Below are 20,812 nucleotides of genomic sequence, written 5' to 3' on the forward strand. Positions count from 1 at the left end.
AAGAAAAAGCAGCGTCATTTCCGCAAGGGGGTCTCTCTTTCCAATGTGGCGACGTGGCACTGCAGGTGAGCTAAGTACACGGGAAAGGATGAGGAAATGAGAGCTCGTTTCAATATTATATATGGATATCCGATGAGCTGTGAAGAATATTGGCCAGCGTTGATTCAAGTTTATTTCACAGCAGTCTGGCATAAAAATGGAGATGAGCAGCTTTCGGGTTTTTGATTTCTTTCCTTTCTAGATGCCGTAAAATGCAACAAAACAATATTTTATATATATATATATATGTAAATAAATAGTCTTGCTATTACTCTTAATAAGGTGCGTCAACTATTCCATAAAAGGCAGCTTGTGAAGTACACGCTACAAAGCGGCATGAGAGGCGATGATTGCAAATATGAAAGAAAAAAAAAAGGCTTCATCTAGCTTTGCCTTTGCTTGCGCGGACGGCATGAACAACACGCGTGCTGCGGGTCACGTTTTCCGTGCATTGTTTCGCCCATTTTGTACAGCGGTTGCGGCCTGATTCATGAGTCGCGGTGTTAGGGGAGAAAAAAAAAAAAAGGCATTTGAGGAGAGGAACAATGACTCCGGATGGGATTGGCGTGCATCTGTCGACTGTACGGAATGAACTCATCTTTGAATGAGGGCTTTAACGTGAGTAATGCCAGCCTCCTCCGTCATGCACATTATAGTTGAATTAGACCAGATCGTTGCCGTAAGCTCCACTAATCAGCCTACCTCGGCAGCGAAGCTTAATTGGCTCATCACTCCGCTGATATTAACTCAACGCACAGCCCGAACATCAATATCGGGGACATTGATTCATCAATCTCGGGTATGACTTGGCCGCCTTGAATTTAGATGGCATAGCCTCAGTTTGGAGAAGGTCCTTATTTTATTTTATTTTTTTTGTGCCTCAGTCAGAGAGAGACCACATATAAAGTTCCAATGATATTGTCTCCAGGAATAAAATATGATTCTTCAAACAAGGCTACGTTCAATCTGGGTAAAGCAGAGCAGAATAACAATATTGTGGGCATCAAGGAGAATGATAAATTGCTCATGTTTTAACCATAGCGACAGAATATGGGAGCATCCCCCGTGGAACATATTTGCCGCAGCTTTGCTGTTTAAAAAAAACAAAAAAACAAAAGAAAAGAAAAAGAAAGAACCCCCCAATACATTTGTGTTTTCAACAGGAAAGGTGACATTTTGAGAAGTCTGATGTTCAATTCATTTTTGAATCAAGTCTAAGGACCAACTCACACTTGGCCATATGAACTGCGTTTAGGTGTGACGTCACTTTCCTTTCTTGGCGGATTTGTTCTCGTCCTGTTTATTTCTGTTTGGGGATGGTTAGCATTCAAAACCAGCCAGAATATTGCGGACGTTCAGGTGCCTCTGCACAAGCGAGGGAGCCATCAACTTCTCTGGACTCTTAAGTATGACCCCATACCCTTCTGTACCCTTACCTAGCATCAAAAATACACATCTCAACTCACCTGGATTGAGAGATCAAAAATAATCCATACAACAACAATAAAACAATAAATGAATAACAAAGACAGTAGTACGCGCATCGACAGTAAAAGTAAAAATCAAGTCTCATGCGGAGTCAAAGGCCAAAGAATAACACGGAGTTTTAAAGATGGGCAGCGAAAGGGCTTGCCTAACTTTCAGCGGGAGGTCATTCCAAAGAGAGGGATCAGCTCGATCCCGTCTGAGCCTACGCTTAGTCGTCAGTGGAGGAGCTCCGAGAGGTAAGGTGTGGCGAAGCCATTTCAAGATTGGCAAACAAACAATAGAATCTTCAAAAGAACTCTAAAATGTACAGGGAGTCAGTCAAGGGATTAGGAGTTATGTGCTCCCTCTTACGAGTAACTGTGAAGGGGTGAGCAGCAGCATTTTGGACCAACTGGAAACGCTTAATGGAGGACTGACTAAGTACTACTAGCATCTACTATCTAGGGGATAACACTGTGAAAATAAGTTTTACACTCATGTGCAGCCTGTTCCATATTGCAGAGAATTCAGGGACCAGTTTTGTCAACACACAAAAAAAAACACAATACAGGAAGGAGATGACCATGAAATTGGGGCGCACAAGAGGAGAAATGAATAAACGAGTGTGAGGGAACGTGATTGGAGTTTTTGTCGGCTGCTGTGGGCCTCCTTGTGCCAGCCTCTGTGAGAAGCTCACATATCATGTCAGGTTTGCCTCTGACTGTGTTTGACAGCCAGCCAACAGAGGGTCCACTTTAAATGAAGACGCTGCTCCTGCTAGCACAGATCCAGATAAAGAAAACGCTCTGGGGGCGGGGGGGAATTCCTCAATCCGCGGGCCTCTGCTGAGCTGACATGGACGAATGAGCGCCTTTGTGGAAGGCAGAGCAGGGCCGTGCGGTGAAAGCGATGACCAAAAAGAAAGGATGTAAACAATGAAACAAACACACAATCAGGGAGAAGCACACAAGAGCAACGGGGGTCCTCTGAGGACATTTGTGTGCTATGGCACACATTGCAACGCATTCCATTTCCTCCTGTGAGCTGCCAGCCAACACCAGAAGCTCGCTTGGGATCAAAAGGTGCAACATGTATTTGGCATTGGTTGACAAAATCAAACCACAGGATGCTTGACCCGACGACCAACGAGCATAAACCGTATCTTGGTGACGCCTGCAAATTAGCTAAAGATGTGCTAAGCCGATAGCAAAAACATGCATGTTACATTTGTCTGAACACCACAAAAAAACCCCCAAAAAACCATAACTCTACAAATGTAAAATATAATGACATTAAATACAAACCGAGTAGTCAAGGCAAACAATATCTTTCAATGAACAAACGCGCCCATTTTCGGTCAAACCAGCTGATTGTAAATGCCATCTGTCAAATCCGAGCATGAACGGATTAGAAATTCCGAGCTAGTTCAGGGAGAGAAAACTTAGGAAGACACCAAGAGACTGATGACAGGCAGTCGATCCCCAACGCGGAATTTCATCTCTTACTTATCAAGCAGCCCAGATTCCTAATGGAAACCCCCCCCGAGGCGTGACACACAACCCGTGTGTTGACTGAAGCAAAACACAGCCCTCAGCTACGCCGTGCTTTCTAAACAGGACGGTGTAATTGCCACTCGTTACGCTTGCCTATTTAACAGTCAGCGCGCCTCCTGGATTGCTCGGTTATCTTTTGACGTCGGCCAGCTGAGCGCCGCTCGCGCTCGGGTTGGCGTTGCAACACAATTGCGGGGAATATTCAACAGCATTTTTTTCCCCCCCCACCTCCATAAAGCTCCTCAAGTGTGTTTACTTATCAGCCAGCACACACTCCTATCAGCAGCTCTTGCTCCAACACACCGTGAGTCGAGGCGAGTTGAGGCGAGAGAAAGGATGAGGGAAGAGAAGGATGACGAGGCAGCGAAGGAAGACACGCGGCTACTCCACCGGTTAAGGCTGACACTTCTTGGACACGTCTGTGTGAGGTATGGCCGAGTGGGGGTAACCTATGCGGCATCAAAGTGTCAGCGCTCGCATTTTCCCATCCTTTCGAGAGCCATTCGGCTGCTCTTCGATAAGTAGAGAAGCCAGGCTTGGTGAAAGGAGGACAAACGGACGCTAACGTGGACTTGTAGTGATGACTTTACCGTGAGGACACAGCCATCGACGCCGATGAGCCGCCGCCGCCACAATAACAAGCCATAAAAAGCACAAATGTGACTGTTTTAGTGGATAAACTGCGTCGGCAGCAACATTTCAGACCACCGTTTGCGTCTCGATGCACAAACATGAGGATGAAGGGCAAATTGAAAAGGAACACAAACAAACACGGGCTGTTGAGATGAAACGGTTTCACAAAAGGGAGAAAGGTGAATACGGGTTCACGAAGTGGGAAATAAAAAGAATAATACTGTATTAATTGGAAAATAAAAAGCAGTATGAAAGAAAGTTTATCAGGGGCTGGAATCAAAATTAGCGACTGGTATTTTGATGCTTGGTTGGGATCAAACTGAAATTTCAGAGTAAAGGCAAGCACAATTGTCACTATATGCATCTTTTGACTTCATCCGCTAACAGACAGCTGTAAATGCCGTATTTAAATTACCGTATTTTCCGCACCATAATGCACTTCGGGATATAAGGCGCACCTTGAATGAATGGCCTATTTTAAAACGGTTTTCATATGTAGGGCGCACCGCATTATATGACACATAGAATAGAAGCTACAATAGTGGTTGCAGTTGCGTTATGCATCCACTAGGTGGAGCCACACTAAAGAGATTACAATACAACGCAGCTTTATTTAAATAGAGCTTTCACAACCGCCGCAGTTATAACAAAGCGCTTTACAGATCATTTCAAATACTACGCCCACCAAGTCCGAATATTGACGCATGTATAAGACGCATCGGATTATAAGGCGCACTGCCAGCTTTTGGAAAAATGGAATGGCTTTAGGTGCGCCTTATAGTGCGGAAAGTACGGTACATTCAATAATGGGCATTCAAGATTCAGTTCAACAGTAACTAACAGAACAGCTAAAATAATAATAATAATAATAACATGATAAGCACATCGTGTTGCTTAAGAAACTAAAGCGGACTAAAAAGTTATCCATCCAGCTACTTGGCACAAACTTTCCATTTCCATAAAATATGACTTGGGGATGCATGTTCCAAAACATACGGTATCACTATCTCGAATGTCAAGGAGAGCGTCGAGGTTTCCGAAGACATCCCTGAACGGTTGCCAAATTGCACGTTCCAGTATGTCGCGACTAAATACGATTTGTGGAGTAAACAAGTGATTTTGCTGCAGCGTGATGAGATCCTCCGCCACCAGCCTCCAATCAGATGAGAAAATGAAGTAGCGTGTCAGGAACGGTGCTGTAGCCTAAACGCTGACAAAAACACACACACACACACACACACACACACACACACACACACACACACACACACACACACACACACACACACACAAAAGCAACAGGGGGAGCCAACGGAGCAACGTTAACACGGGTGAGAGCAGGCGAGGCGTGTAGGAGGGAAAATGTGTCGCGGTAAAAAGGCCTGCCACCGTCTCTGGTACCACCTCGAACCACTTTGTCTGACTGATGAGTTCAAAAAGGACATAGTAATAGCCTGTCTCCCACATTTCTCGAACCATAAATCTCTTGGCATGAAAAATGGGGACGCAATCAGGTGGGAAGAAGGCTTCCTTTGCGTACGTGTTTGTGTTTCAGGGAAAAAAAAAAAAAATTGGTTAATGCTGGGTTTGGTGCTTCGGCTGCACATTTGACATCCATCCAAACAGTTACCACGGTAACCATGGTTGTCTGCAGTCAATAATTAGCCCTGTGGGGTTCATTAGCGTACATTGTCTTTCAAGGACAGGCAACGAACAACCTTATCGCCTTCTCGACGGCGTTGGGAGCGACTGATACAGGTTAATATCCATTTGACGCAACCTCGCAGTCCAAAAACAATAAAGACACCGAAGCACTAAAGCGGTGAAACCATCGAACAGAGCACATTATTGTACAGTGGCTTTTGACAGGCAGCCCGAGTTGGAGAGTCTTCAGAGATTAAAGGATTTGCAATGAAAGGCAGAGCGCGAGAGAGGGAAAATGGAAAAGGAACGGGACGCTCCCCGGCCAGTGACAGATGTGTTTCTGCATTCTGCCTGGATGTCAGGCAGCCTGCCTTTGACCCTTCAACTCTTCTCGAAAAAACAAACAAAAAAAAAAAAAACATTTCCACAGCTGTGATGGTACTGCGCGACATAAAGCTGACATGTGTGTTGAGTGGGAGATCAAGAGCTGCAGGAGAGTGACATCACACCCCATGTGACACCAAAAAAAAAAAAAAGCGCAACGCCACATGGTAGAAATTAACACATCATAACGGAAATGTGCCGATGAGCGGTCTCGTCCACGCAAATTTGGGCAAAGGCCAACATTTCACAACAGACCAGTTTGACAGTTTGACTTTGGAGCAGCACCGTTTGGAACGTTAATTCCCCGACTTGCCTGTTTTTTTTTTCTCCACGAGGGGATGCGTCATGCATGTGTGTCAGCCTGGCATCGCACCAGCGGAACACGATCCAACAACGAATTCGGGCATTTGCCAGATAAACCCTCATCTATGATCTTTAACTCATTCACTCCCAAAGACGGATTTAGATGTCTTTTCAGACGCCACACATTTAATGGCCATTTTCAGACCCTTTTCAAGTACTGTCATTATAAAATGAGGAGCTGGGATTAAATGTGTGGCGTCTAAAAAGACATCTAAATACGTCTTTGGGAGTGAATGAGTTAATATGAACCAAGATGGTCATATATCGACCATGCCGTCAGCTCCATAGGCATACAATGACACACAGCTGCGCACACACACGCACGCACGCACGCACGCACGCAACCGTCAGCTCCATAGGCACACAATGACACACAGCTGCGCACACACACACACGCAGGCACGCACACTTGAGTGACTAAGATGGAGGGCCTCGGCAAACGCACAATGCCGCCAGTATGCTCGCCGCGCTGCATTCAACCATCGCGGCGCTCAGGTTTGCCAAACAGCTTGCTGCGACACCGTGGCAAATGAAGTTGGAGCCCAAGCGAGGGAAAGAGGGGTGGGAGGATCGTTCTTTTGGGGAGGGGGAGAGGGGGTGGGGGCTGGGGTAACAGTGTAAGAGGGAGATAAAGAATGGGAGGCAAGTTCATTATTCACTTGCAGAGAAAAAGAGGGAAGGAAAAGGAGGAGGCCACGTCAGGAGGGCAGGTGGAGAACGGGAGTCTCTTGATGGACTGCTATGACTCCCAGCCAAGGGTCACATGATCGATGAAGGTAGCCAAGCTCGCTGCGAGCTCATCGGCCAATGAGGTGCCCACTGTTGGCTTTAAAACGCAACCGTGTCAACTGTGCGCGCACGGCAGATATACTGGATCTTATTGTGTGGGAAGTGTTGCAAAAGGACAGGCTGCCGAAAGCGTGACGAAAAAAATAATGACTTTCGCGCATACGTAGTTGATGTGTACCGTCCGTCACTCAGACTAAGTGGAGCGAAGCCACAAAAAAAAAAAAAAAAACAGCAGTAACAAACAGAGCCGGCTGACCACGGCACGCCGCGGCATTAAACGACTTCAACCAAGAAATAAATGTGCTCTCGACAGCAAAATAAAAAGCCCCCAAAGAGGCAATGAGTCGAGCTATTTCAGGTACTTAAAGTGTTTGGAGATATTACATCCCAAACGATAACTGTCTGCCTTTTAACACTTTTCCACGATAAAATAAGTCATTATTGATAGCGGCTATCTATAATTATATGAAAATCCCAAGATGGAATACTGAGAAAATCAAAACGAGTCATTGTTGGAAAATCTTAAGAGTGGAAAAGGGGGGTGGGGGGGGGGGAATCCCATCAAACTGCACACAAGAAACATGTCCCCATTGATCTAACATTTGACCTCTGCGGTCGAAGCCCTCTTGGAGTCGGATATCCAGAAGAGATAAGTGCAAAGAGATGTCCCAGTACCTTGGAAATTGAACAATAATCCTTGAGCTTGTCAAGAAATTGGGACCAATAGGCCACTGAAATGAAACAGAATTCTTCGCCAGGATCCATACGGTCACGTGGAAGTCGACTGTATTTCTCGGACCATTCAGCGCGGCGGATTATAAAGTGCAATATCAATGAACGGGTTTATTTTCATCCATTTTAATACAAAAGGCGCTACGGATTAAAAGGCGCATTATCTTTGTGAAGCAATGTACTTTGTATGTCAAACAGTACCGTATATGTATTTGACAGATTTAGTGCGATTATGCTAGGTTCAGACCGGGTCGCGTGCGCTTTTGTTTGCCGCGCAACGACACACTGGGGGGCTTGGGGGGGTTGTGTCCAGTGGCACTCAGCTTGTGTACGGTCTGATCGCAGCATGAGACGACATTTCCCGTTATTCTCAGACATGCAAGCAGGAAGTAGTTCTCAACATGGAAGCCTGCTAGCGATTACATGCGTGAAGGGTCAATTGGGAAGAATTTGAATGAACCCTTTGAGGGACAGCGGTTACGACAGTGGACAGCTGACCGTGTTATCAGGTTACAGGGTGCATGAAAGGGTTAAACACAATGAACTGAAAAGCTAAGAGTCGTACAAACGGCACAAGCGCTCAACAAGGCGCACTGTTGATGTTTGAGAAAAATCAAAGGATTTTAACTGTTTAATTCCACAAGGCGTACTTGTACGTCTTTATCAACAAGGCGCAGTGTTGATGTTTGAGAAAAAAAAGGATTTTCACTGTTTAATTCCACAAGGCGTACTTGTACGTCTTTTTAAAATTAGGCCCCGCCTACCAAGGACATACTTGTACGTCGAAGTCTTTTTTTTTTTGCCTCATAGAGAGGAGGAGGATCTGATGCAAGCTGTGAATGAGAAAAAGCCGTTTGCATTGTAAATCATGTAAAAAAGCGACCAGTAGGTGGCAGTGGTGCCTCACGAGCTTGAAATGCATGCTTTTACGAAAAGCTCTTTTTCTCTGTTTTTTTTGCCCAGGAATCGCCATTTTCATGAAACTTAGCCATTTTGTAATGCCGATTGCTGAAGAATGGAAAAATAATTTTTTTTTCTGCTGAAAGAAGAGAGTCCAAACTTTATTTTGGTAGGCTCCATGTTTATATACCAAATATTCAGTGGGCCTTGCAAGATCAGTCAAAATCCAGTAAAACGCTGGGATTGAGGGGGTTGCTCCAGTGAAAATGGCTGCGATTGAATGAGTTAAGTGCACCCTATGGTTTGAAAAATACGGTACAAGCCCCTTTACCATAAACATTTCCAGAGGTACATTGGGAATAAGTGTCACAAAATTGCTCACTTGAACCGAGATCTGATGCGCTGTTAGCGAAATGATTAATTTATCATGTAACCGTCACATAGTGAGTCTCAGCAACAAAGCCAAAACCCTTGCAAACAAAAGGTACTTTGAAATGTGAATTGATCCTTGGAAAAACAGCTGAATGTGAAAATAGCACAGAAAGCACATCCTCCCCATCAGTGGAAGGGGTCACGACGTCCCCGCCGCAGACAAAACAGCCGATGCCGGGACCATCTTCGCTTCCAGGAAACTCCGTAAGAGACAGTTCAGTGGCCTTCAAAGCTTTGTTTATCTGAAACTCGTCTGCTGAGATCAGAGCAAACCATCTATATATATATATGTATAGACCAAAACACGATAGAAAAGAGGAAGGACTCATGGTGCATTTTGACCTTGCTATAAAACAAACTTATTTTAAAATTCACTTTACATACTAATTAAATCTCTGAGACTAAGTTTAGCATGTAGCATAAAATAAAGTGTATCATTACAACTGCATGGGCTTGTATGCAAACATTTATGCTCGTTAATGTGTTTCCTGTATGATTAATGAGTTTTTTTCCACCGCCAAGCTATTTTTAGTCCGTATGCGGAAAAACATTGCAAACACCGGCGTGGGCCTGGTACAAGCCTTCAGCAAACACTCATGTTTGGGAATTGTTTTGCGGCACAGCGTGTCGCCATGTTTGTAGAAGCTGGCAATTTACGGTGCACAACAAAGGCGCTAAAAGCAAAAAAAAAAAAAATTTACATCGCTTTGTGCTATTAAAAACCCAGCAGCTCAAACCGATCCCTGGCTTTGAGCAATGACAGACTGAAAAGAGGGTGCTGAAGGGAGCATGAACTTTCATTTCGGTTGTCGTGACAGTGAAACAATTAGAGAAATGTTTTTCATGTTTTATTGAGCTGTGTGTCAAAAGCGGGAATGAAAGAAGCAAAGTGGTGATGGCCATTTATCATCGTTACCCTTTAGACTCTGTTTCCTTTCATTCTTCTCAGCGAAGGAGCAGATAATCATGCATTTTGGCAGGGGGAGAAAATACTCGCGTGTCCTCTTTCAGTGCCTTCCTTTTATTTATTTGCTTGTGTGTCTATGTGAGCATCATTGCTATGCGGCGCATGTACAAGTCGCCGGTACGCCAGTTCTCACGCCCAGTGCTCTAGTACGCACCTATTTTTGTGTACACTGTCAGGCAAACGAAGTCAAGCTAACCGCAGCGACCATTGTTTAGACTATGCATGACAGCAAACATGCCGCCAACACGTGGCGTCCTAGCTGACTTAACTTATCTTCCAGATTGTGTTTAGTGCATTTGCATTGCTGTCAAAAACTGTTGCTACGACCTCAACGCGTTGTCCTGAGATTACGTTCAACCGCTAAATTAAAGACGCTAAATGAAACTTGCGCTGACGCTGTACTGTACGGCGCCTGCTGCCAGCGTTTAGCATCGGCCGCGCTAGCGACAAGCAGAACTTAAGTGCCACCTCGGGGCTAGCGAGAGCCACTGGATTACTTTTCAAAGACAAGTAGACGTAAATGACTCTGCACACTTTGAATGCTGACAGCCTGACACCGTTAGCGTTCCGACTGATCGCCCAAGTGTGTTGTTTCACGTGGCAAAATGGCTCCTGTGGTTCTGACATCACATTGACCAAAATCTTTGGGGAGAGATTTGTCTCGGGAGGAAAATAAGTGTGCGGTATTGTTTTTGTGTAATCTTGCAAATTAATTGATTACGCTTTCTTTTTAGAGTTGTTGTGGCCCTTTCCCTGGCTATGTGGGTTCAGTTTCAACTCCAGCGATAGGCAAAAGTCAGTGTCAATGGTTGTTTGTCAATAGAGGGGCCCCGTTATTGAGCAGTAACCAGTCCAGGGTGGAGTCCGCTAGCGATAAACTCCAGCTCGAGAAAATATAGATGGTGAACGTTATGATGATTTGTGACTTTGCCCTTTAAAAAGCCCGTGATGCCAAATAAGTAATATGGGGCCAATTGTTGCAGCCAAACAGACAGTGCTATACTGCATATTGCTTTGCTTGTGCTTTGGCAAGTTAACCATTCAAAAATAACAGCCGCAGCAAAAGGTAAAAAGAAAAGCATTCTTACCTGGATCGTGCGTATCAGGGCAGATGACGAGCAGCGGCGGCGCCAGAGGGAAGACGTGAATGGTGGGGAGAAACAGAGACATAAAATGAAAGTCTTGATGAGTGTGCAAGTTCAGAACGTGCCAAACCTCCCGTCGCTGCAAGAATCCGGACTATAACGCAACAAATCCCGTATGTTGTCTACGGGCAAAAAAAACATTCTCCTCTTGGATAAAAGTCTTCGACCATCACGAGGCTTTGTTGTTTTGCTGACCTTTTCCCTCTGCAGCCACTTTGACACGAAATAAAAAGGGCAGATATTTGGTTGGCGGGATGAAGCGGGAAAGACACAACTCTGCGGCCACGAAAATATCGACATCGACCACCTCTTTGTCATTCGGACTGCCGACTAACTTTTTTTTTTTTTTTTTTCACCTGTGTGAACAGTTTGACCTTGGCGGAGGTCGGAGCTCTGCAGAGACAAATCTGGATTATTAAAATGTTTCTATTTTACCCTTAAGCCCCCACCTTAACAGACAGATTGCGCTGAACCAGTAAAACATCTCCTGTGGGATACTTTCGGAACTGCCGAAAGCTCTTAGAAGTGCTAAAAGCAGCAGGCGCCACCCCTCCCCGCCACCGTTCCGCATGACATAGGTGACCCCTAGCAGGCTCACCGGCACATCACTACACATTGCAACATTTTTAATTTCCGCGCTATCCTGCCGGGAGGCTATCAGGACTCGTAAGGACTAGATAAGCCCGAGATGGGAAAACGCGACAAACTTATACGCGCCACGTTATTTCCTCTTCCTGTTGAAATTCATTTCCCAGTCTTGTTGTGTCCCGAGAGCGCTTTCTATACACTACGGCGATCCACATTAATTTCCGTACAACAGCTTAATTTGAAAAACTGCACGCCCGGTTTCCCTTTACAAATGAAAGGATTAAAACACCTTGTCACACTTCTGCAAGCAATCTATATTACGTGGCCATAATCGGGTTTCTTCGAGAAATATGGATGCGGCACGGCTCGAGAACATGGTTATTACTTTTAATTATGATATCAGCGTCAGGGGTATTAAAGTCTTTTTTTTTTGTCCGCAAAATGAGAAGATAAGGACTGATCCATTGTGTGACAACAAGTTAAGGGCAGAAAGTCTCGGAGGTGGCTATTTGCAGTGAGAGTCTCCTTTGTTTATGAGGATAATTACCGTCATTTTTTTTTTTTTTTTTAACTTATGTAAGGACGTTCCACAGAGCAGCTTAAACACTTAAATCTCTTCAGGGACCTTTTAGGGGTCTGTCACTCTGAGTTAGTTACTTTCTCAAATTCCCATGAAGCACTAACTTCTGGCCGTAAATATTTCCATAATGTCTTTTTGAGACACCGTCTTGGCAGTGACAAGCTTTTTTTTCTACAGGCATCCCGAGACTACCAATTACAAGCACGATGAGGATATTTAGCAGAAGCCCCCGGTCTGAAAGTCGCTTTTAAGTTAAGCGGGCGGCCGCTCAGACAATCAAGTAAGTTAGGGGAGCCTGCGGCCCTGGGAATTTTTTCCGCAGTTGAAACAAGAAGGAAGGGGGCCCAAAAAAAAAAAAAAAAAAAAAAAAGTCTGGGCAGGCTGTTGATGAAGCGACTGTAGTTATACAGAAGCTGCAGTGGTTTTAGTCCCACAATTTACATTGGTTAAGTGACCTTGAGGTGTGCCAGGAAACAAACGCTGGATTGTGGTGTATTTTAATGTATTTATTTTATTTATTTTTTTTGGGGGTGGGTCATCAGTTTATTATTTTGAAAAGTGTGTATCAATGTCAAAAGGATTTGATGGACGAGAGGATACGTGACAAGATGATGGAGGAAAGACGAATGGAAAGTCGCAAAGTGGATCGATGTCCAAATTTGAATATAAAATGGATGACGGACGGATGATGTAAGCGAGGCGAAATTACAAACGGAAGAGTTGACTTCCTGATTGGGACCGAAGGGTGGCCGGGAACCACAAAATAATGCACAGGAGAAAGAAAGGATGAGAGGATGTCGGGGTGAATGGAAGGAAGGGAGACGGGAAGGAAGAAAGGCGTCGAGGAGGGAAATTTGACCGCTGAAAACAGTTCAAGATGCAATTCCGAATGCGGAATTGCATCTTGAACTGTTTTCACGTGCGAAAATTACACAAGCCAATCCAGTCCAAAAAAAAAAAATTGTTTATTCTTCATAAACAAATTCTGACAATCCAACTATTCAACACATCTTTTGACGACGACGGAACTCAAACCGCACATTCCCAACGGGGGCTGATTTTCACCAAAAAAACGGAGGAACTCTTGAATTAGACGGCCCATAAATCTTAAGCGTCGGGGAACATCTGCGCCGGGCGTTGACGGATGAGCAAGAGTCTATTGTTCGCCTTGAAGGCAACGCTTAAACGGCAGAGTGGAAGACAAGGAATTCGTGTCACTAAATAGCCGTCGTGTTTTTTTTTTTTTCCCCCCAACATGTAACATGTATTAAAAGGAACAAAAGCCCAAGGGAGCTTTAATGGAACCCTTGATAGCCTTGCTCGTTAGACATATGTGCTCGCCATGTTTAGTCGACTCCGAAGGGGCAACCTCAGTGTGAAACGGGGTGCACAAGTCACACTATTCACGCGCCGACGTTAATCATGATTGCAGGGCTCATGTTCGCTGACGAATTCGTATCGCCGCCAAACAAAAACAGAGCAAATGTGCAACTCGGGCGAACGAAAGGTTACACAGTCATCACTAAGGTAACCAGTTTTAGTTGCAAACGCAGCTCTGGACCCCCCCCCCCCAGATGTTTTGACATTTAAGGCAAATTTAAGTCTGGCGGTTCTCGACCGCTGCCCCAATACCTCAGCGGGCCCCTGCGCCAGAAGCGGCACCTGCAGTTGTCTCCTCAAACCAACCCTGACATTTTATCTTCACGGTGTGAAACTGGTGTGTGTTCTTTCTGTGCGCGTGCGTGTGCGTGCGTGTGTGTGTGTGTGTGTGTGTGTGTGTGTGTGTGTGTGTGTGTGTGTGTGTGCCTTCGTGTGTCTGTTAAAGAACCAATGTGCTGCCACTTCCTTCCACCCACCATTTTCTTTAGATCACGTAACACGTGGAAGCCGCACACACACACACACACACACACACACACACAAACACCAACACCCACACACACACACACACACACACACACACACACACACACACACACACACACACACAGGTGTCAAACCGCAGAGGAACGTCTGTGTGGGCTGAAGGGGAGAGAACGAACGAGGCAAGACAGAAGCGGGATCTTCCTCGGCATAGCATCCAGTGCTCAAGGAAAGAAGCCGCCGATGCAGCGCCGAAGAACGCCCACGGATGATTCAAAGTTCAAAATCCTGTTTGACCAACACAGAATCTCTCGGCGCACATGCGAGGAAGCATCTCAGAGCCAGATGGTCGCTATCCCGCCTCATTTCCAGCCGTTTCTGGCGTTGTCCACGGGTTTGGCGTTTTCCCAAACTATCAAAAGGATTTGAAAACTTTTGGTCACCCCCACGCCCCCCGCCTTAAAAAAGGGCTCAGCTAGAATTTTGTACTCATGTACACATTCGCCTTGTTGGAACTCCTTGTCTTCCACTAAAGCGATTATTGTTGCGCAACATGAATGATGTCACCGCAGGCTCACCCCGTTGTGGAATTCTCGGACCCTTGTGGTCAGGTCATCACGCTCCTGTTCAACAACATGGGAAAATATTTCCACAATTAAGAAGTGAGGATCTTTCTGAGCTCGTCTGGCCCCTGCGCATGGATGAGTTAGTGTGGAAGAATTTGAACCCTTCATCCAATCCCCCCCAAAAACAATAAGAATCTATGTGCAGACAAACAACAACATCGCAGAACAGTGGGAACTACACGTTCTTCAATTTTCCGTTCGAGCCTGTGAACTGTTCACTGGTATTGTGTCCATTTGATTAAAAATCTGCATATGTGCGGTTATTGAGTTCGACTTCAAAACCAAACCAATACAAACTTCCATTTCAAACCATCAGCCCATAACAATAGAAAACAGAACCGACAATGACTGGCAGCTTCGCTAAGCCCTCGGGCTTTCAAATCGGGCCCGAGGGCTTAGCATTTTTCATCGCGTCTGACACGGACGCAACCAAACCCGAAGGAACTCTCGGGCAGCGCGCGAGGCCTTGGCAACGACTTTTCACGAGTGGCCGACGGGTGGCCGACGGCTATTCCGAATCTTGAATCGCCGTTGCGCAGAGTCACGTCGTCTTCAGATGTGACAGCCAATCAAAATGAGCTTTCCAGTCGGGTTCGGTTGCGTCTGCTGATCGCGAATGGCCTTTTGGCAGTGAGCTCTTCACGGATGCCTTTAACGTGCACGTCCTTTACCGCGCCTCTTTACCATTTTGGAGAACAATAGCTCATACAAACAGGAAGTGAAGTTGGGCACATCCCCGTGGGTTATCCGTCAGACACTTCCTTTCCAATTCCCTGCGAACAGGAGCTTCCGCGCGTGTGTATGTGTGTGTTTTTGTGTTATGATCACTGTGCGGCTGGCTCAGTTCGGAGGGTACCAAGGGGCTTCGATGTTATCAAAACAAAATGGCAGCGGGCGGACAATAAGTGGACGTCGCGGGAGATAAGAATAATTCTTCAGTCAGCAGACGGGAAATCAAAACTTCCCCAAATAAACCCGCACAAACACTTTGTGGATGAAAGGGTTTGCCGGTCCGATTTTTTTATTGTTTTTTTAGGTCGTACACTAAGACAATGTTTCCCAAGTCAAGATGGGTGCATATGACGCAAGCAGAAGGCGTTGCGTACTGCAGGATTGGCCGTACATAACATAATACATCCAAGTGTGGTTGTCTCTTCAATTTATAATGCCTTTGTAAATGTGCGTTTGTGAGTGTTTGTGTATAAGCTTGCTAACTAAAGGCCTGAGGGGATGTGAGGGGGGGGCTGATATTAATGAAGCATTTCTCTCAGCGGAGCTCCTTCAGTAAAACAAGCCCCTGACGTGATTAACGTTTCCCTTTCGAGAGTGTGTGCGTGTACGCGTTTGTATGACTGCACGTGTGCGGGTGTTCCAGGCCTTCTTACGAGTGTGACTGACTTTTTGCCTGAACGTGATACTCGCTTATTCTTTCTGTGCTGAAATGTTCCCGTTTCTCGGAATCCGTGTAACGACGACTTCCGGCAAAACAAGATCGGTAAAAACAAGACCGACAAAACACAGCAGGAATCGGTGCGATTCCTCCTCACAGAGGATAGGAAAAAAAAAAGAATGATGAGCAAAGATATGTCAAGCCGAGTCAACACTGTCCAGCAGGAAAGAGGCTTTACGATTTGGAACAGAACTCCGTTGATCCCAGGAAGAAGGAATCTGATCGTGTGCCAAAGAGACACTTAGAAGAATGAATTAGTGAAAGCAAGTGGAAATAATTATTATGATGGCATCCACCAGGCATCTGTCCAATCTGCTTGAAGTCGAACCACAACATTGCCTTTCTGATTGGGATCTTGAGTTCATTGTCCTTTTGTTTTGACTCATTAATGGCACTAATCTATCCTCCTGTTTGGTTTCCAGTTAAGAATCAACCGGGGCAATTACACCCGAAACGAACGTGGATGTTTTCTCGTGTGCTCACGCAAGCCTTTTTTTTTTTTAATTATTTATTTATTTTCTTTAGAAAAGGCAAAGTCGACATTGATACAAGGGAGTACATTAGTGCTTTCCTGTTTATGGCTCTCTGCAGCTGCCTGTCTAATAAGCTTCATATCGTTGCCGTATTTTCTCGACGGGGCGCCGCAACACTTAAAGCTTCAAGCTGTTGTAGAAGCAAATGGTTTAATGCAAGCGTGAGCGATGGAACAAAGCTCAGTGCATCTACTTTACTTGGCAAGCAAGACAAGGCACAGGAAGGTTTATAAAAAAAAATAAATTTTAAAAAATGCTCTTGCGCATTGCATAATGTGTGTAAACCAAGTAGGAGGCTGTTGTCGGTGCGTGTGTGCGCCCACATTATCTCCTAAGCTTCTTGCGGGGCCGCTTAGCAAAGCGCTCGTCATTCATCTTCATTTCCCAAGGTGCCACTTTCTGTGTGCGCGAGAGGCAGGACGTGAGTTTCAAACATGGTTCATTTGTTTGGCACTGTCCACAAATGTTGAAAACAATTTTTTTTTTAAATAAAAAAATCCATGATGGCTTGACTTTTTGCGTTACTCCCCAACATAATTTGTCCTTGAATCCTCTACTGACATGAAATTAGACATTCGACAGCCTGGCAAGTGAAGTCTGTAGTCTGATGCACCCGTACATGAACTCCTGACATGAAACACTCCACCGAGCCATCATATGTTACCAAGCAACATACCAACCTCATGGAACAGATCAGATTCATCCTTCGGGAAGCACAACAACCCCCCCCCCTCAAAAAAAAAAGAAAATAAAAACCATATCCCTGCCAATGTAAGTAAAATGACATGAACAGGAACCAAATACCACATCAGCCGGTTTTTCTTTCCGCTCTCTTTGTTACAGATTTCAGATGTCTGGCAACGAGCTAGCCGCTTTTCATCCATTTTACACCGCCTCATCAAATGAGATCAGGCTCTGCGGTTGGGGAAAGCTGTGAAATTAATTGTGTCTAATCATCACGAGCTTCGACAATTACAGAGCAATTTCTTTAATTGCACAGCACTCTGAACAAGAGTGAAATATTATCTTTTATACTACGGGACAAAGATCAGTATGTTGAAATATATATATATATATATTATCGATATTATGGTTGCTGTCAAATAAAAATCTCATCTTTATGCCCCAAAAATATATGGAATGTTAAAATGGGAGTTAGCTTGACCGCACAGAGCCTCACTATGACCTGTTAGCTAGCATTCCTCATTCCTCCTCATTTCCTAACAACTGGGCAAGATTAGCAAACAGAGGCAGAGCCAAGTGACCTAATTTCTGTTTGCCAAGAACATGTGTCATCTCTTTTGGGGGTTTTGTTGTCATTTTTAATTGCTTATACGTTCTAAATAAGACATGTTTTGGTATGGCAACACTATTGCGAATAAGTCGTGCTAGCAACGTAGCGGTCATAGCTAACGCCGGCTTGTTTGGAGTGCTCATACTAGCTCAGTATTGCTCGTGCTTTGTTGGCGCTGGACCGTGACTACGCACTTTCATAATTGTAGGTCATTATGAATGGTCATGTTCGAAAATTGCGCTCGGGTACAACAGTGAGGGCGCGGCGTTGTTTCGACTTCGGGCGGAGGGATGAGTGCGGCTGAAAACTGAAATCTCCCCCTTTTAATGTGGTTATCCAAATGTATATTGTACCCTTTCGGGGCGATAACTTTACCTGTTTTGTTTCTGATTAAAAATAAATCAATAAATAATAATAATAAGGCTCCAAATATTAGACATTTTTTTCAAAATTTGAATTGAAATGTCTGAGTTTTAATGCACTAGTGGCTTGCACTGTCAAGGCATTTCAGTTGGAACCATTATGAGTCCTTTTTAATGAGCACTAAAAGGTAGCTTGCATTTAAGACACTGAATGTCTGCTAATCGGATCTCATCAAGTCTATCTGATACGGAAAGCACTTATCATGGTGAGTCAGCAGGAAAATGAAAAGCTTACTTGGATGCTATTTATCACTACAAGGGGTTGTAGGGAAATCTGGAAAAGTTCTATATCACAGGTGTCAAACTCAAGCCCCGGGGGGCCCAAATCTTGCCCGCCACATCATTTCATGTGGCCCGCGAAAGCCAATCAAACTCCTGCTCCAATGTAATAAATAACCAAGATATTGCGAGCCTTTTCTTGTCAGCAAACCCCTCACTAAACTAACTTAAAAAGTTGAAGAAACGATTCTTCTTAACTTCTTTATGAGGTTTCACAGTCATAACGGCCCTTCAAGAGAAACGGTAACTACAATGTGGGCCGTGACAAAATGAATTGGACACCCCTGGTCTATCCTATACAATTCATTTGGTTTATTGGTCACGTATCAGCAAAAGGAGAACTACAGATCAAACCCAATGCTGGTCATCCAAAATAAAGAGGGAGAAGTCGGTTTTATCAATTTCAACAGAGTAATACTGGTATCGTGCGAGGCACTGCACGCCCTGGGTTGATCCAATCCTCCTAGAGCGATCCATGGATTACGTCAGCGTGTGCATGAAAAATAGATCAAACCAAAAACAAGCTAAATCTTTAAAATGCCCCACTCCCCCTCCCCCCAAAAGGTCCACGCCCTGAAATAGCTTCTTTGGTAGAGTACCAACCCAAATTACATGAGAAAAAGGTTCAGGAAATGACTGTGACTACCATTTCATCAATGTCAAAAATTCTGCCTTTACAAAGAATTTTTTTTTTTTTTAAAGCGGTTCATATTAACCCTTTCATGCACCCTGTAGCCCCATAACATGATAAGCTGTCCACTGTAGTAACCGCTGTCGCTAAAAGGGTTAAAATGTGCTACATTTAAACAGCAGCTACAGTTTGAAACAAGAACTGATAGTACCGAGCTGGTCGGTCGTGACCTACAGGCGAGACACAACAAGGTCTGCACAGGAAAAACTTGCAAATTCCCCTCATTCTTTTTCTTTTTGACTTCTTCCGCGATTATCTTCCCTATTGCCTGAGATAAGAGGTGATTGTCACTGGACCATGGCCAAACTCCTTAAAAAAAAATCTAACAAGGCTTTTGGGTTATTCCTACTCGGCGGTAACACTTACAATCAAATATTGGGAAGGAAACGATCAGTGTGGTAGACGTTAAACCCATAAGATTCTCTTGGCGAATCAGTTAGGCGGAGCCATACTGAAAAGATTCGGACGGCTATTCCCCCTTTTCTGGTCATCCTGCTGCCTCTTGATCTCAGAGGCGAGGCTGCCTTGACTCCAATTTAGACTGCGCAAGAATGCCGGAATGTTTCCTGACCAGACCTTTGACCCCGTGCCGCTGCAAAAGGAGAAGCCTTGGATTTATGTGAAGGGGGATGGGGGGGTTACACAGACTAAAATGGGAGGCAACAACCTGCCCCTCCTTTGCGGACACGCATTTACACATGCACGCTTACCAAATTCATCTTAGGTCCAAGTCTGGCCACACACACACACACACATGCATGGAAATGTATTGATGGATGTCCTGTGGTCATGGGGGGGGGGAGAAAGAAAAACCCACACACACAAGCAAAAAGCTGACCACACAGTCAAAACACACGGCAGCGGGTGCCAGCGGATACATAAATACACACACACACACACACACACACACACACACACACACACACACACACACACACACACACACACACACACACACAACGACACGCACACACACACACACACAGCATCAGACTTCTCTATCAGGACGCAGGGATAAAAGCCTGGTGAAAAACAAGCCCTGCGTCTTGTAGGTATGCGACTTGATATGTGCAAAGGAAGAAGATACACTTGACTCATTTAAAAGGCGATTAGAAGCGTCGTTTGGCAAGACTCGCGATCCCATCCGCATGGCTTAATGGGAACACCTAAAAGCTTGTTGATGGTCTCTATGTGTTCTTTCTTCATATTCATCCACGGCCGATGCGATTACAAAGCGGGGACGCAGGGGGCGCGGGGTGCATCATTACGTCATTAGCACGCAGCTAACCTAAGCCGTGAAAAAAAAAAGGCCCAAAGCACCAATGCATTTTTTGGGGGTGGTAAAATAAATAATGTGGCGCAGTAAAGCGCAGCATGACTAATCGGAGTGGGGTGACGGGGGTGGGGGTTCGCACTAAGCAGCGTGACTATGGTGGAA

General features: G+C 45.0%; 1 protein-coding gene and 1 long non-coding RNA gene across 2 annotated transcripts in view; one reads left to right on the forward strand and one right to left on the reverse strand.

Moving 5' to 3' along the window:
• The window catches only part of LOC109518060 (exostosin-1b-like), a 76,811-nt gene that overhangs the window by 29,482 nt on the left and 26,517 nt on the right, over positions 1-20,812 (reverse strand). The window lies entirely within an intron of this gene.
• LOC109518061 (uncharacterized) lies at positions 1,735-12,941 on the forward strand. The gene is made up of 3 exons (XR_002168651.1): positions 1,735-1,745; positions 10,640-10,641; positions 12,057-12,941. It is a non-coding gene; the product is annotated as an uncharacterized LOC109518061 (long non-coding RNA).

This window comes from Hippocampus comes, unplaced genomic scaffold, assembly GCF_001891065.2.
Source record: "Hippocampus comes isolate QL1 unplaced genomic scaffold, H_comes_QL1_v1.1 scaffold585, whole genome shotgun sequence".
In the NCBI taxonomy this organism is placed as follows: Eukaryota; Metazoa; Chordata; class Actinopteri; order Syngnathiformes; family Syngnathidae; genus Hippocampus; species Hippocampus comes.